The 14,958-nt window shown below is 45.8% G+C and overlaps 1 protein-coding gene across 1 annotated transcript in view; it reads left to right on the top strand.

Moving 5' to 3' along the window:
* The window catches only part of LOC126259782 (bestrophin-4), a 568,776-nt gene that overhangs the window by 545,992 nt on the left and 7,826 nt on the right, over positions 1 to 14,958 (top strand). The gene's annotated exons all lie outside the window — the stretch shown is intronic.

Raw genomic sequence — 14,958 nt, 5'->3', positions numbered from 1 at the left:
CTTTGGTACAGAGCCGAGTGGAGGGTGTGAATCAGAGGCTGAGACGGTTCTGCGACCGTGTGGGCTGCAGATTCCTCGACTTGCGCCATAGGGTGGTGGGGTTTCGGGTTCCGCTGGATAGGTCAGGAGTCCACTACACGCAGCAAGCGGCTACACGGGTAGCAGGGGTTGTGTTGCGTGGACTGGGCGGTTTTTTAGGTTAGATGGCCTTGGGCAAGTACAGAAAGGGCAACAGCCTCAAAGGGTGCGGGGCAAAGTCAGGACATGCGGGGACCAAGCAGCAATTGGTATTGTAATTGTAAACTGTCGAAGCTGTATTGCTAAAGTACCGGAACTTCAAGCGCTGATAGAAAGCACCGCTGTTAGTAGTAGTTTATCCTGTAGTGTAGTAGAAGTGGATAGTTCCTGTGAAATATTATGGGTGGAGGTTACACTCAACAACCGAGCTAGGTTAATAATTGGCTCCTTTTACCGACCTCCCGACTCAGCAGCATTAGTTGCAGAACAACTGAGAGAAAATTTGGAATACATTGCACATAAATTTTCTAAGCATGTTATAGTCTTAGGTGGAGATTTCAATTTACCAGATATAGACTGGGACACTCAGATGTTTAGGACGGGTGGTAGGGACAGAGCATCGACTGACATTATACTGAGTGCACTATCCGAATATTACCTCGAGCAATTAAACAGAGAACCGACTCATGGAGATAACATCTTGGACCTACTGATAACAAACAGACCCGAACTTTTCGACTCTGTAAATGCAGAACAGGGAATCAGTGACCATAAGGCCGTTGCAGCATCCCTGAATATGTAAGTTAATAGGAATATAAAAAAAGGGAGGAAGGTTTATCTGTTTAGCAAGAGTAATAGAAGGCAGATTTCAGACTACCTAACAGATCAAAACGAAAATTTCTTTTCCGACACTGACAATGTTGAGTGTTTATGGAAAAAGTTTAGGGCAATTGTAAAATGCGTTTTAGACAGGTACGTGCCGAGTAAAACTGTGAGGGACGGGAACAACCCACCGTGGTTCAACAACAAAGTTAGGAAGCTACTGCGAAAGCAAAAAGAGCTTCACTCCAAGTTTAAACGCAGCCAAAGCCTCTCAGACAAACAGAAGCTAAACGATGTCAAAGTTAGCGTAAGGAGGGCTATGCGTGAAGCGTTCAGTGAATTCGAAACTAAAATTCTATGTACCGACTTAACAGAAAATCCTAGGAAGTTCTGGTCTTACGTTAAATCAGTAAGTGGCTCGAAACAGCATATCCAGACACTCCGGGATGATGATGGCATTGAAACAGAGGATGACACGCGTAAAGCTGAAATACTAAACACCTTTTTCCAAAGCTGTTTCGCAGTGGAAGACCGCACTGCAGTTCCTTCTCTAAATCCTCGCACAAACGAAAAAATGGCTGACATCGAAATAAGTGTCCAAGGAATAGAAAAGCAATTGGAATCACTCAACAGAGAAAAGTCCACTGGACCTGACGGGATACCAATTCGTTTCTACACAGAGTACGCGAAAGAACTTGCCCCCCTTCTGACAGCCGTGTACCGCAAGTCTCTAGAGGAACGGAAGGTTCCAAATGATTGGAAAAGAGCACAGGTAGTCCCAGTCTTCAAGAAGGGTCGTCGAGCAGATGCGCAAAACTATAGACCTATATCTCTGACGTCGATCTGTTGTAGAATTTTAGAACATGTTTTTTGCTCGAGTATCATGTTTTTGGAAACCCAGAATCTACTCTGTAGGAATCAACATGGATTCCGGAAACAGCGATCGTGTGAGACCCAACTCGCTTTATTTGTTCATGAGACCCAGAAAATATTAGATACAGGCTCCCAGGTAGATGCTATTTTCCTTGACTTCCGGAAGGCGTTCGATACAGTTCCGCACTGTCGCCTAATAAACAAAGTAAGAGCCTACGGAATATCAGACCAGCTGTGTGGCTGGATTGAAGAGTTTTTAGCAAACAGAACACAGCATGGTGTTATCAATGGGGAGACGTCTACAGACGTGAAAGTAACCTCTGGCGTGCCGCAGGGGAGTGTTATGGGACCATTGCTTTTCACAATATATATAATTGACCTAGTAGATAGTGTCGGAAGTTCCATGCGGCTTTTCGCGGATGATACTGTAGTATACAGAGAAGTTGCAGCATTAGAAAATTGTAGCGAAATGCAGGAAGATCTGCAGCGGATAGGCACTTGGTGCAGGGAGTGGCAACTGACCCTTAACATAGACAAATGTAATGTATTGCGAATACATAGAAAGAAGGATCCTTTATTGTATGATTATATGATAGCGGAACAAACACTGGTAGCAGTTACTTCTGTAAAATATCTGGGAGTATGCGTGCGGAACGATTTGAAGTGGAATGATCATATAAAACTAATTGTTGGTAAGGCGGGTACCAGGTTGAGATTCATTGGGAGAGTCCTTAGAAAATGTAGTCCATCAACAAAGGAGGTGGCTTACAAAACACTCGTTCGACCTATACTTGAGTATTGCTCAACAGTGTGGGATCCGTACCAGATCGGGTTGACGGAGGAGATAGAGAAGATCCAAAGAAGAGCGGCGCGTTTCGTCACAGGGTTATTTGGTAAGCGTGATAGCGTTACGGAGATGTTTAGCAAACTCAAGTGGCAGACTCTGCAAGAGAGGCGCTCTGCATCGCGGTGTAGCTTGCTCGCCAGGTTTCGAGAGGGTGCGTTTCTGGATGAGGTATCGAATATATTGCATCCCCCTACTTATACCTCCCGAGGAGATCAGGAATGTAAAATTAGAGAGATTCGAGCGCGCACGGAGGCTTTCAGACAGTCGTTCTTCCCGCGAACCATACGCGACTGGAACAGAAAAGGGAGGTAATGACAGTGGCACGTAAAGTGCCCTCCGCTACACACCATTGGGTGGCTTGCGGAGTATAAATGTAGATGTAGATAGAAGAGAATAGAAGCTTTCGAAATTTGGTGCTATAGAAGAATGCTGAAGATTAGATGGGTAGATCACATAACCACTGAGGAGGTACTGAATAGTACTGAGGAGAAGAGAAGTTTGTAGCACAACTTGACTAGAAGAAGGGATCGGTTGGTAGGACATATTCTGAGGCATCAAGGGATCACAAATTTAGTATTGGAGGGCAACGTGGAGGGTAAAAATCGTAGAGGGAAACCAAGAGATCAATACACTAAGCAGATTCAGAAGGATGTAAGCTGCAGTACGTACTGGGAGATGAAGCAGCTTGCACAGGATAGAGTAGCATGGAGAGCTGCATCAAACCAGTCTCAGGACTGAAGACCACAACAAGTCTGTACAAGGATCCACGCGGATTCCCACGGGATATGGAATCTCTGCTAGAATGAAAACAGATACTGTCTGCAAAAAGCTTATGTTGTCCCTTTTCTCTCAGTAGGAGGTATCTGGTGGACCACAGTAATCAATAATGCCGTTCATGGTTAAATAACACTTTGCATCACCCTTAAACATGGAAAAAGGAATGATAAAAAATTAACATTCTGTTAAATATAACATTTCAAATTATTCGGAGACGTTCGGTGTTGGAAATCTCCTGAGGTGTAGCGCCACTCACAACAGCGGGCTTCCAAGGCGTGACTGGACGGAGTCCAGTCCATTCGGACGCGGCCTGCCAGGGAGATGAAACGGAACGAGGAAGCGCGCCCACTTTCTACGGAACAGCTCTGGACGCAGCCGGTGGTTGCCAAGGCGACGGTTATCGGCCGGCTCTGGGAGCAGCTGAGCGCCGACTGCCGGCAGTTTCCTGCCGCCGCGCCGGAAGTGCGAGGCTGCGCGGGCTGGCGCCAGCCGCGGGGGGAAAGCGGCGTTTACACCGGCGTGCCGAGGACGATGCGACGCGTGGGTCCCCGAACGCCAGCAGCGCCTTTCGAAGGGTTATCTCCACCTGCTGCGACTTCCGTCATGTGACGACGGCTGGATCCGAGCGAGATTTGCGTAGTGTCATCCACACAAAGAATGTTTTACATTCCGTGATTTAATCATCGTGCCAAGGAAGTCACTATACGTTTTCATACCTAAATATGAAATATTCGAAGCTTGGAGATGGTAGAGTACGCCATGTAACTCTAGAATACCGTATATACAGGGTGTTCAGAAATTCCCGTTAAAAACTTCCATGACTTGTAGAGAATAATGAAGGTTCCCTTTGTGCTGTATTAAAGTGATCTCTCCCCCCGCACAAATGCTCTCCACTAGTGTAACTCTACGACATCAACTTTTACCCTCCGCTAGAGAATTTGGCCAAAAAGCTTCAAAACTGCTTTTATCTTCTCGAGAGAGAAAAAGAACTCACATCCCGAGAAGACTGAATCAACGAACTTTCGGTTGCACATCACCTGCTATCGTCGCCAATGCTTGGCGGAATGACGCGTTACGTGTGGTTTGCTGCGAAACTGTGCGGCGAGAGAGAACCTTTTATCAACATACATCAAATTTGTTTTTGTACAGCAACTTTAAAATAACGTGTAATTGAAAAATGCGACGTTTACAACATCAGTAAGATGCCGAGAGAATTACTATTTCGTCTAATTTTAGGTTGAGTATTACCCCCAAAACGTGTATACCATCAACTGGAAAAAAGTGTATAATTTTTATATGCGAAATAGCGTGTAAGCCTTACTGTCCCTCACTGGGTATTTATTTGAAATCCTAAATTTTCTTTTGCCTCTCCTTCAAATGCAATTTACGAAAATATTAAATACAATACATCGAGATGATTTCTGTTTATTTGATTTATAAGTAACATAAAAACTGAAAATAAAAAGAAGTCCCTCGTAGGGACTCGATGGCATGACGTTGGATTACTGTTCTATAATCTTTCCGCTTCGCCAACCTCTGCCTCGATATCAAGCTAACATGCGAGGGTTGGAACTTTAATAGTGTAAACTATTTATTTACAGCTCGTGCAAAATAGATACGTGTTTTGAAGTTTTACTGACCTTCAAAGTAATCACCAGAATTGTGTATAACCCGTTGCCAGCGATGTGAAAGTCTTAGGATAGTCTTAGCAGTGCCAGCTGTGTTGACAGTTCGAGCGGCGCGGTGTATTGCCTGACGAATTTGAAGCAGTTCTGAAGCGAAAGCCATGAAGTGTTTTCTTCAGTTTAGAAATCGAGTTGAACTCACGAGGGCTTAAGTCATGGGAATGCAGTAGGTGGTATAGCCTCATCAGTCAAACAAATCAGTAACAGCTTGCACTGTACGTGCTTGAGTATTGTCTTGCAAAATGATGGTCAGGACCTGCAGAAAGTGTCATCACTTCGGTCTCTATGCTGTTCATTTTTGGAACACAACCTACGACCAGCTTAGAGACAGAAGTGATGACACTTTCTGCAGGACCTGATCATCATTTTGCAGGACAATGCTCAAGCACGTACAGTGCAAGCTGTTACTGATATGTTTGAATGATGGGGTTGCTAAGTGCTATACCACCTACTGCACTCCCGTGACTTAAGCCCTCGTAAGTTCAACTCGATTTCTAAACCGAAGGAAACACTTCGCGGCATTCGCTTCAGAACTGCTACAAATTCGTCGGGCAATAGACCGCGCCGCTCGAACTGTCAACACAACTGGCACTGCTGAGAGTATCCTACGACTTCCACATCACTGGCAGCTGGTTGTACACAATGCTGGTGACTACTTTGAAGGGCAGTAAAACTTTGAAACACGTATCTATTTTGTAGGAGGTGCAAATAAATAGTTGCCACTATTAAAGTTCCAACCCTCGTACATACTGTCCATCCCACCTGATGTGTCTGCAGTTTCTAGTACAGCGACCAGAACTCGTGCCAATGGATCTTCCTCTGCATATACAGGAGCGTCATAAATTAAACTCGGCATACGACCCCAGAAGTAGTAGTCCATAAGAGTTGAACCCGGCGATCGCAGCGGTCACCAGGTTGGACCGCCTCGGCCTATCCATCTTCCACCATATCGTCTGTTGATTTTTCTGAACCACACGTGAGAAGTGAGGTGGTGCACCATCATGCTGAAACACATTTCCTGACGGACATTCAGTGGCACAGCTTCTAAAGCGGGTCCAATACTTCTTGTAGGAAGTAAAGTATGCAGGACCAGTTAGCTTCAGTGGAAGGAGGTATGGCCCAGTCACGTGGTCAACCGAAATACCTGCCAACATGTTAATACCAAACCGGTGCAGAAATCCCTGGGCATGCATGGCACGACGGTTTTTGTACACCCAGACGTGGCTGTTTCGCGAATTCGGAACACAGTCCGTAGTGAAATTACATTCATGTGTGAACAGAACTCGATGTTGGAAACAGATGCGTGGCGATGCAACGGTGCACGAATCACGTGCAGCAGGTAACGCGTTGTGGAAAATAGGCTGGACCCAGAGCTTGTACTCTTTGTAAGTGGTACGGATGTAATTGTTGCTCACGCAAACCGCACCAGAGAATGCTGTGACTGACAGGTATTGCACGCGGAATTGTTCGACGATTCGTTGACGGGTTCTCTTAAACGCGATGCATTACATCTTCTTCAAATTTGGGCGTGCGGGGTTGCCGTGGAGCACCACAGTCCTGCCCCCTCACGGTGCAGGTACCTGTTTTTCGGGATCGCTGTGTAACTTCGGCAAAAAGGTTTGTGCAATAGCATGCCACATTACGCAAAATGTTGGTGATACAGGCGAGTAGCAGCTCTTCCGTTGCCTCGAGCTTTGCCTTTCACAAGGAGCATGTCTGTGTATTCCGAAAACGTGTACCGAACTATGTTTACTGTATCCTGAGACGCACAGGCATTGAATAGGTCTAGCTGCAAGACAGACATTAAGTGACATCAGGTGACCTTCTGTCGTAGTAGACGTCATCCTGCCTACCCTCTTGCATACCAGAACAAGCAGCTGTGGGACTTTTCTCTTTCCCTCAGCAGATGTGGACGCGCTACACTTTTCAACTGAAACCATCGTAGCACGGGAACGGTACGTTTCCGGACATAGGTTCCTATTCAGAATATTATGTACAGATACTCACTCACCTCTACAAGTCCTTGAAGTACGTAATGGGAATTTCCGAACAAATGGTTCAAATGGCTCTAAGCACAATGGGACTTAACATCTGAGGTCATCAGTCCCCTAGACTTAGAACTGCTTAAACCTAACTAACCTAAGGACATCACACACATCCATGTCCGAGGCAGGATTCGAACCTGCAACCGTAGCAGCAGCGTGGTTACGGACCGAAGCGCCTACAACCGCTCCGTCACAGCGGCCGGCATTTCCGAACATCCTGTATACATTGTGTGATCACGAGTACCCGGGCACCAACTGGTGGACATTAATACAGGGTGTGGCCACCATTCACCTTAATAACAGCTTGAACTCCTCTGGGGACTCTTACAATGTGGTGTCTGAATGTCTGTCGAGGAATGGCAGCCCACTCTTCTACAGGAGCCGGAGCCAGAGAAGACTTGGTTCTGGAGCGGAGTCGACGCTCTGACTCATCGCAAAGGTGTTTCATTGGGTTCAGATTGGGTCTCTTGGCAGGCCAGTCCATTTCAGGAATGTTACTGCCCAAAAACCATTCCCTTCCACATATTGCTTTAAGAAGGGTGCATTGTCATGCTGACATAAACAGTCATGGTCTTTGAACTGTTCCTCTACTGTACGCAGCATACAATGCTGTAAAATACGAGTATCTTCATTTCCTTCCTCACTTAGCGTTTTCTGAAACGCAATAAGAGGACCAGATCCTACCTATGGAAAGCACCCCCATACTGTAGCACCACCCCCTCGGTACTTCACTGTTGACACCGCACATGGCAGCAAGTGACCCATCGGATTGCCACACGGTTTAGCGTGATTCAGCACTGAAAATCACTCGTTGCCAGTCATCCACTGTCCAGCGGCGTTGCTCTTTCGTCACGTAGCATTCATTGCTTATGAAGAGCTGCTCAACCAATATACCCATTCTTTATAACTCTCTATGCACAGTCATTGTGTTAGATGGATTGCTGGTAGCACTTGAGAACTCACGGGTGGCTTCTTCCGCTGATTTCATGCTCTTTTCAACCATCCTCCGCAGTCGTAGACGGTCCCTGTCCGCCAGTAAATGAGGTCTCCCTGGTCTTGGTGTAGCTGTGGTTGTTCCTTTGAGTTTCCATCACAATCACATCACTAACAGTCGACTTGGGCAGCTCTGGAAGACTTTGAAAGTCCCCAGTGCTCAGGTGGCATCCAGTGACTAGCGTATGGTCGCAATCATTGAGCTCTCCGATCCATTCTGCTGTTACTGCTTCCCTGTTGTATTGATAACACAATAGGCCTACGTACTGAAGTGTCTGTAAGCTAGTAAAATAGTTAGCCGTAATAGTAGTGAATGACAAGGCGTAGGTACAATAGTACTTTCTATGGCTTTAGGCGGCTACGTTTACGTGATCAGGATTTATATGTCCCTGCTCTGCGTGAAAAGAGCAAACTAATTTACGAACCTGTCACACGAAGGGTAGAAACTGTCCGCATAAAGCTGTCATCGTAGCGGACATCCGGAACAGTTATGAAAGCAGTCACGCAGCAAACATTCCTTATGTAAGCAACTCGGGTACCCGGAAACAACTTAGAGAGATATATTGATGAAGAGTCGCGCCTTTTTATATAACGAAGTGCGGAACTCTCGTCTTGTTGGAAATGTTGAGACTGGCCTGGCGCTTAGGTTAGCGTAACGCCGACTTCAGTGTGGCAGTTGGCCGGCCGCGGTGGTCTAGCGGTTCTAGGCGCGCAGTCCGGAACCGCGCGACTGCTACGGTCGCAGGTTCGAATCCTGCCTCGGGCATGGATGTGTGTGATGTCCTTAGGTTAGTTCGGTTTAAGTAGTTCTAAGTTCTAGGGGACTAATGACCACAGTAGTTGAGTCCCATAGTGCTCAGAGCCATTTGAACCATTTTGAAGTGTGGCAGTTATTCTACGTTATAAAAAATACCAAATTAACCACCGATCCATCCGCAGATTTTCGGTTTAGACATAAAGATTTTTCAGTTTAGACATAAAGATGCAAAACACTGCGCACACTTACCTTGTTTAAATGAGGACTGTGTTGTGACCAAGGTCCTCTAAATCAGAGACAACGAAGAATTTTTAAAATCTATGAAGGGTGAGGTTCGTAAACCTACTCCCAAAAGAGCAAAAGTTGCTGAAATTTCGCACAGTTACTAATATACACTCAGAAAACATTGTTCATGATGGCATGCTCCCATTACCGGTGAAAACTTAAATGGACAAACTGGAACAACAGTCTATTGCAGAAATCTATGGTAGTCTGTGGATAATACTAAGACGACGTAGTGGCACTAAAATAACTTCCGTTGCGCCACAGCTTCGATCCATTGTTAAACTCTGCAGTGCACCAGATTTAAGTGGATGCGCTGTGTCAGCTCAGAGGAAGGTAGGGCTATACCTCTTTCTTGAATAGTAAATCATGGCCGAATTGAAACCAATCTTACTGAGAATCGCTTTGCATGCGACCACTGTAAACTAAAAATCTTACTTAGAAGTCCTGTGACAAACACACAGTTATTGCTAGTTTGTTTCAGCATCTTCAATTATGTTACCAATAGGACATAGAAACACCTAAGAGTCTCCGAAAGTGTCCGTAATAGCCAACAGATTCAGTGTTTCATCTATTTATTTCGATGTCAACTTCTTAGATCATGAACATGGTGGTGCCGAAGATGCTACAGTAGTCTGCTTCTACATTGATAGGATTGCGCCTGTGTAACACTCTCAGTACGAACTGATCGAAAAAATGTAGGCGCTATTTAAATTCAGATGAGCGTCACATAAATTAAAACTTAGTTTATACAAAGTACTAGTTCTATTTGTAATACTTTAAAAGTGTCGCACTTGGAGAATTCGGAAACAAGGTTTCCATCATTTTACATTAGAAGAAAAAGGAAAAACGTATTGAAGGAAATATATGGATCAATTAAGGATCCAGCTACTGCGCGATTAAGAGCAGTTCTTTTTTTTTTTTAACGACAAAGCGTACATTCCTAATACCTAATATAAGTAACTATACATAGTGTCATTAGTTGTCGGACCACAAAATTAAGTGTACTTTGCGTTAAGTATTTGACACAGGAAGGTAGCAGTAATCAAGTAATGTATCAGGAGTGTTGCTAATGATACAAAGTCTCTAGTGTTAACGATTGCGCATTCCCACTACTTTCAAAGGGAAAAGTGTTATTTTAATTTACAAATTATATCCCAGACACTAGCACAAATATACAGAAAATCTTACTTAACTGGAGCAACATTTATTCCCCTACGCGGATTCTACAAGACAGTCACGTTGGCTTAAGAGTCACATGTACACATTGGTTGTTTCAAGAACGGGAACCATAATAAGCGCCTGTTTAGTGACAGGCTTCAGTCACACAGCTGTCGACAAATCAAGTTTTACCCGACTGAGTGCACTTCCAGTACATCATTGGATTATACGTTAAAAACCAGTTACTGCGTCACCTGCCGATCACGCAGACTTGTAAGACACGAGAAATAAGATTCCGCATCAATACATTCTCTCTTCGGTGACCAAAGCGCTGCCTCCTCCATTTCTCTCCACCCCACCTCTCCCTTGATGTTTTCCGAACAAAAACTCTAAACTAATTCGTCTTATAACTTGTTACACACGAGTTGGTTCATTTCATATTAAGTAGAGCACTTCACGTCCTTCAGACCCAACACATCTCTGAAACAGAGATTTGAAGTCTTGTAAGTTCCTGTGTATGGTAGAAGGCCCAAGACACCATTCAACTCTACACGAACATTATCTTAAACATTTGGAAAATCACGCAGAATCGATGTCATCATATTAATCACCAATGGACGTGAAACACGCTGTAGTCTACTTACAGTGAGGCAAATACACTCCTGGAAATTGAAATAAGAACACCGTGAATTCATTGTCCCAGGAAGGGGAAACTTTATTGACACATTCCTGGGGTCAGATACATCACATGATCACACTGACAGAACCACAGGCACATAGACACAGGCAACAGAGCATGGACAATGTCGGCACTAGTACAGTGTATATCCACCTTTCGCAGCAATGCAGGCTGCTATTCTCCCATGGAGACGATCGTAGAGATGCTGGATGTAGTCCTGTGGAACGGCTTGCCATGCCATTGCCACCTGGCGCCTCAGTTGGACCAGCGTTCGTGCTGGGCGTGCAGACCGCGTGAGACGACGCTTCATCCAGTCCCAAACATGCTCAATGGGGGACAGATCCGGAGATCTTGCTGGCCAGGGTAGTTGACTTACACCTTCTAGAGCACGTTGGGTGGCACGGGATACATGCGGACGTGCATTGTCCTGTTGGAACAGCAAGTTCCCTTGCCGGTCTAGGAATGGTAGAACGATGGGTTCGATGACGGTTTGGATGTACCGTGCACTATTCAGTGTCCCCTCGACGATCACCAGTGGTGTACGGCCAGTGTAGGAGATAGCTCCCCACACCATGATGCCGGGTGTTGGCCCTGTGTGCCTCGGTCGTATGCAGTCCTGATTGTGGCGCTCACCTGCACGGCGCCAAACACGCATACGACCATCATTGGCACCAAGGCAGAAGCGACTCTCATCGCTGAAGACGACACGTCTCCATTCGTCCCTCCATTCACGCCTGTCGCGACACCACTGGAGGCGGGCTGCACGATGTTGGGGCGTGAGCGGAAGACGGCCTAACGGTGTGCGGGACCGTAGCCCAGCTTCATGGAGACGGTTGCGAATGGTCCTCGCCGATACCCCAGGAGCAACAGTGTCCCTAATTTGCTGGGAAGTGGCGGTGCGGTCCCCTACGGCACTGCGTAGGGTCCTACGGTCTTGGCGTGCATCCGTGCGTCGCTGCGGTCCGGTCCCAGGTCGACGGGCACGTGCACCTTCCGCCGACCACTGGCGACAACATCGATGTACTGTGGAGACCTCACGCCCCACGTGTTGAGCAATTCGGCGGTACGTCCACCCGGCCTCCCGCATGCCCACTATACGCCCTCGCTCAAAGTCCGTCAACTGCACATACGGTTCACGTCCACGCTGTCGCGGCATGCTACCAGTGTTAAAGACTGCGATGGAGCTCCGTATGCCACGGCAAACTGGCTGACACTGACGGCGGCGGTGCACAAATGCTGCGCAGCTAGCGCCATTCGACGGCCAACACCGCGGTTCCTGGTGTGTCCGCTGTGCCGTGCGTGTGATCATTGCTTGTACAGCCCTCTCGCAGTGTCCGGAGCAAGTATGGTGGGTCTGACACACCGGTGTCAATGTGTTCTTTTTTCCATTTCCAGGAGTGTAGCTCGGTTACGAGCTTGGGCCTCAGACCACAGTACTTTTCCGCAATATCTCGTTAACGAATGAAGTTAGGTATAAATGGTTTTCCCCATCTTCACTAGCTCAAGAATCCGCGGCCGGCGACAGCAATTAAGAAGTCTTATATCTTGGCTTGAATGAAACTGAGAACAGGAGATACCGGCTATGGAAGCCGCATCGAACAGCCAGTATCCCACTAACAGTTCCTTTAAAAGTCGTGGCGGTGTTGCCTACTGAACTACCATGTGACTGACCGGCCGTCAATGGCAATTTGAAGCGGGAGTGCGCGGTGGTTCAGAGGTGAATGCAAGTCCATACAGAACAATTACATCTACATTTTTTACGGTTATAAGAGGGTCCCTACACGACTGTACAAAACAAAAACTTCTGTTTACGAGGGACGTTCAATAAAGCATGGCACTAATGCTCATACAACAGATTATTTTAAAAATGACTGGTACACAATTTTGCCCCTCCCCCTCAATGCAATGCACGTGTCCCTGCTGCTTTGCATTCCTGGAAGACGTGTAGGAAGCCATTCCTTGACATCCTCTTCAGGGTCGCTACTAATGCTTTTACCGCCTGTTTAAGAAAAAAGTCACACGCAGCCAGGGCGGGACTATAAAGTGGGTGGGGTACAGCAGAGATACGTTTTTGTACCAGAAAGTCGATAACAGCATTAGCAATATGTGGCCTGGCATTATCGTCCAATGAGGTTCCTTCGTTTTTTGGGAGAGTGATACTGTACAAATTGCTCTAGGAGGTTCTTACAGTAACCTGCTGCGACGTTAGTGTGTATTAGAACTCTGAGTATGTACACTAGATCGTATTAATAAAAAAAAAAAAAGAAAAAGAAAAATGCTGACCATAGCTTTACTGGCTGACTTTTGTGATCGGCGTTTGTGTTGGTGATTGACCATTTTGCACACATCCTGTGCTGCGCCGCTTCATCTCTGGGTCATAACAGTACATTCATGTTTCATCAGCAGTGATGACATTTTTCCACCAAGCATCGCCCTCGTCCCCAAAGCATTGTTTCCAGTAGCGGCACACATCGACGCGAGCCTGGATTTGCTGTGGAGTATACACACAATGGAGGCAATTAGCTCTGATCTGTGCACTCTACAGAAGCTGTTCCACAGCATGAACACTCTGTTCGTTACTCAAGGTGTATCTGCAAAGCTTGTCTCGGTATGCATGGTCCACAAGCCCTGATACGTGCTGAATAATTTCTGCTCTGCCAGAACTCATGTAGTCTCATACACAAAACTCTTCATTAAAAGGCCGAGAAGAGTTAACCTTGTTGACCGCAGAGTTGGACCACCTTGATCTATCCATCTTTCACCGTATCTTAGGTTGAAATGTTCGTGCACACCATTTGCAAAAGGCGTGTGCGCACCACCATGTCAGAACCACATTTGTTGACAGAGTGACAGTGGTAAATCCAATAACTTCGTGAATTTCTATTGCTGTCATCTGTTTGTGTGAGTACTGTGAAGTGGGAGATCTGAAAGTGATCTGATCTTCAAACTTATTTTACACACAAATTGTATGTTTATGGACATGGTTTCCTTATCAAAACATTATCCATTAATTCCCCTCTACAATTTCCAGAAGCCTTAAATAGTGATGGTGAAACATCCTCTACATATGATAACATGTTCTAAATGTTTTTCGGATTGTGTAACTGAGATGTGACATGGTCATCAGCCCAGTATTCACCCAGTGAGATCTGGAAAACCACCTAAAAACTATGTCCATACTGGCAGGCACCCAGCCCTCATCATTAGTTGGCTGGGTGAATTCAACCTGTGGCCTCCTCGAGTCTAGGAAGTAGCAGGCAAATGTGTGTGGTTATCTGGACATGTTATTTAGTGTTTTAATATATTCTTCTTTTGCTTGTGCCTTTGTCCAGCATTTTCGATGGGTCAGCATGGCTACAGTCGGATTAGGCATGGTTAATTTAAGGGGTGGCCAGATGCCCTTCCTGTTGCCACCCTGTTGACGATGAAGACAACACAGCACCCAGTCCCTGAGTGGAGAAAACCTCCGACCCAGCCGGGAATCGAACCTGGACCCCATTGCATGGTATTCCATCATGCTGACCACTCAGCTATCGAGGCACACCTGTAATGTTTTCATATAACAAGAATAATTTGTTTACATCAACGGACAGAACATCACTTTAACATAACATCTAATAAATTGAGAATCAGAGAAATACATTTGAAAGCGTGCATCTGAAAGATTGTGCTGTACAGTTAAGAATTATATTAGCACAGGAAAAAGTGGTCACAGCTTTGACAATGCCATAATTTACACAATGTGAAAACCAAGTGTGCAGTCATCATTAAAACAACACAGGGAAAGTGGACACAGGTCTGCAAATTATGGCTGTGCGAGATTGTAAACGAGGGGACTATTGTTTTTTGTTTTCAGGAAAGAAGCTTTTTTAAAAAAAAAAAAAGAAATTGAAGAGTCTTTCCCTTCCTGGCTTCAGTGCCATTGCCCTCTCTTGGATCCATGCCATGTTACAAGGCCTTGCACGTCATTTACATGTAGGGGAGATAGCACATTGGGCCACAGCATGAGCTATGCAGAG

Source organism: Schistocerca nitens, chromosome 5, assembly GCF_023898315.1.
Source record: "Schistocerca nitens isolate TAMUIC-IGC-003100 chromosome 5, iqSchNite1.1, whole genome shotgun sequence".
In the NCBI taxonomy this organism is placed as follows: Eukaryota; Metazoa; Arthropoda; class Insecta; order Orthoptera; family Acrididae; genus Schistocerca; species Schistocerca nitens.
The sequence above is the reverse complement of the archived record's forward strand: the minus strand, read 5'-3'. Positions and strand labels throughout refer to the sequence as shown.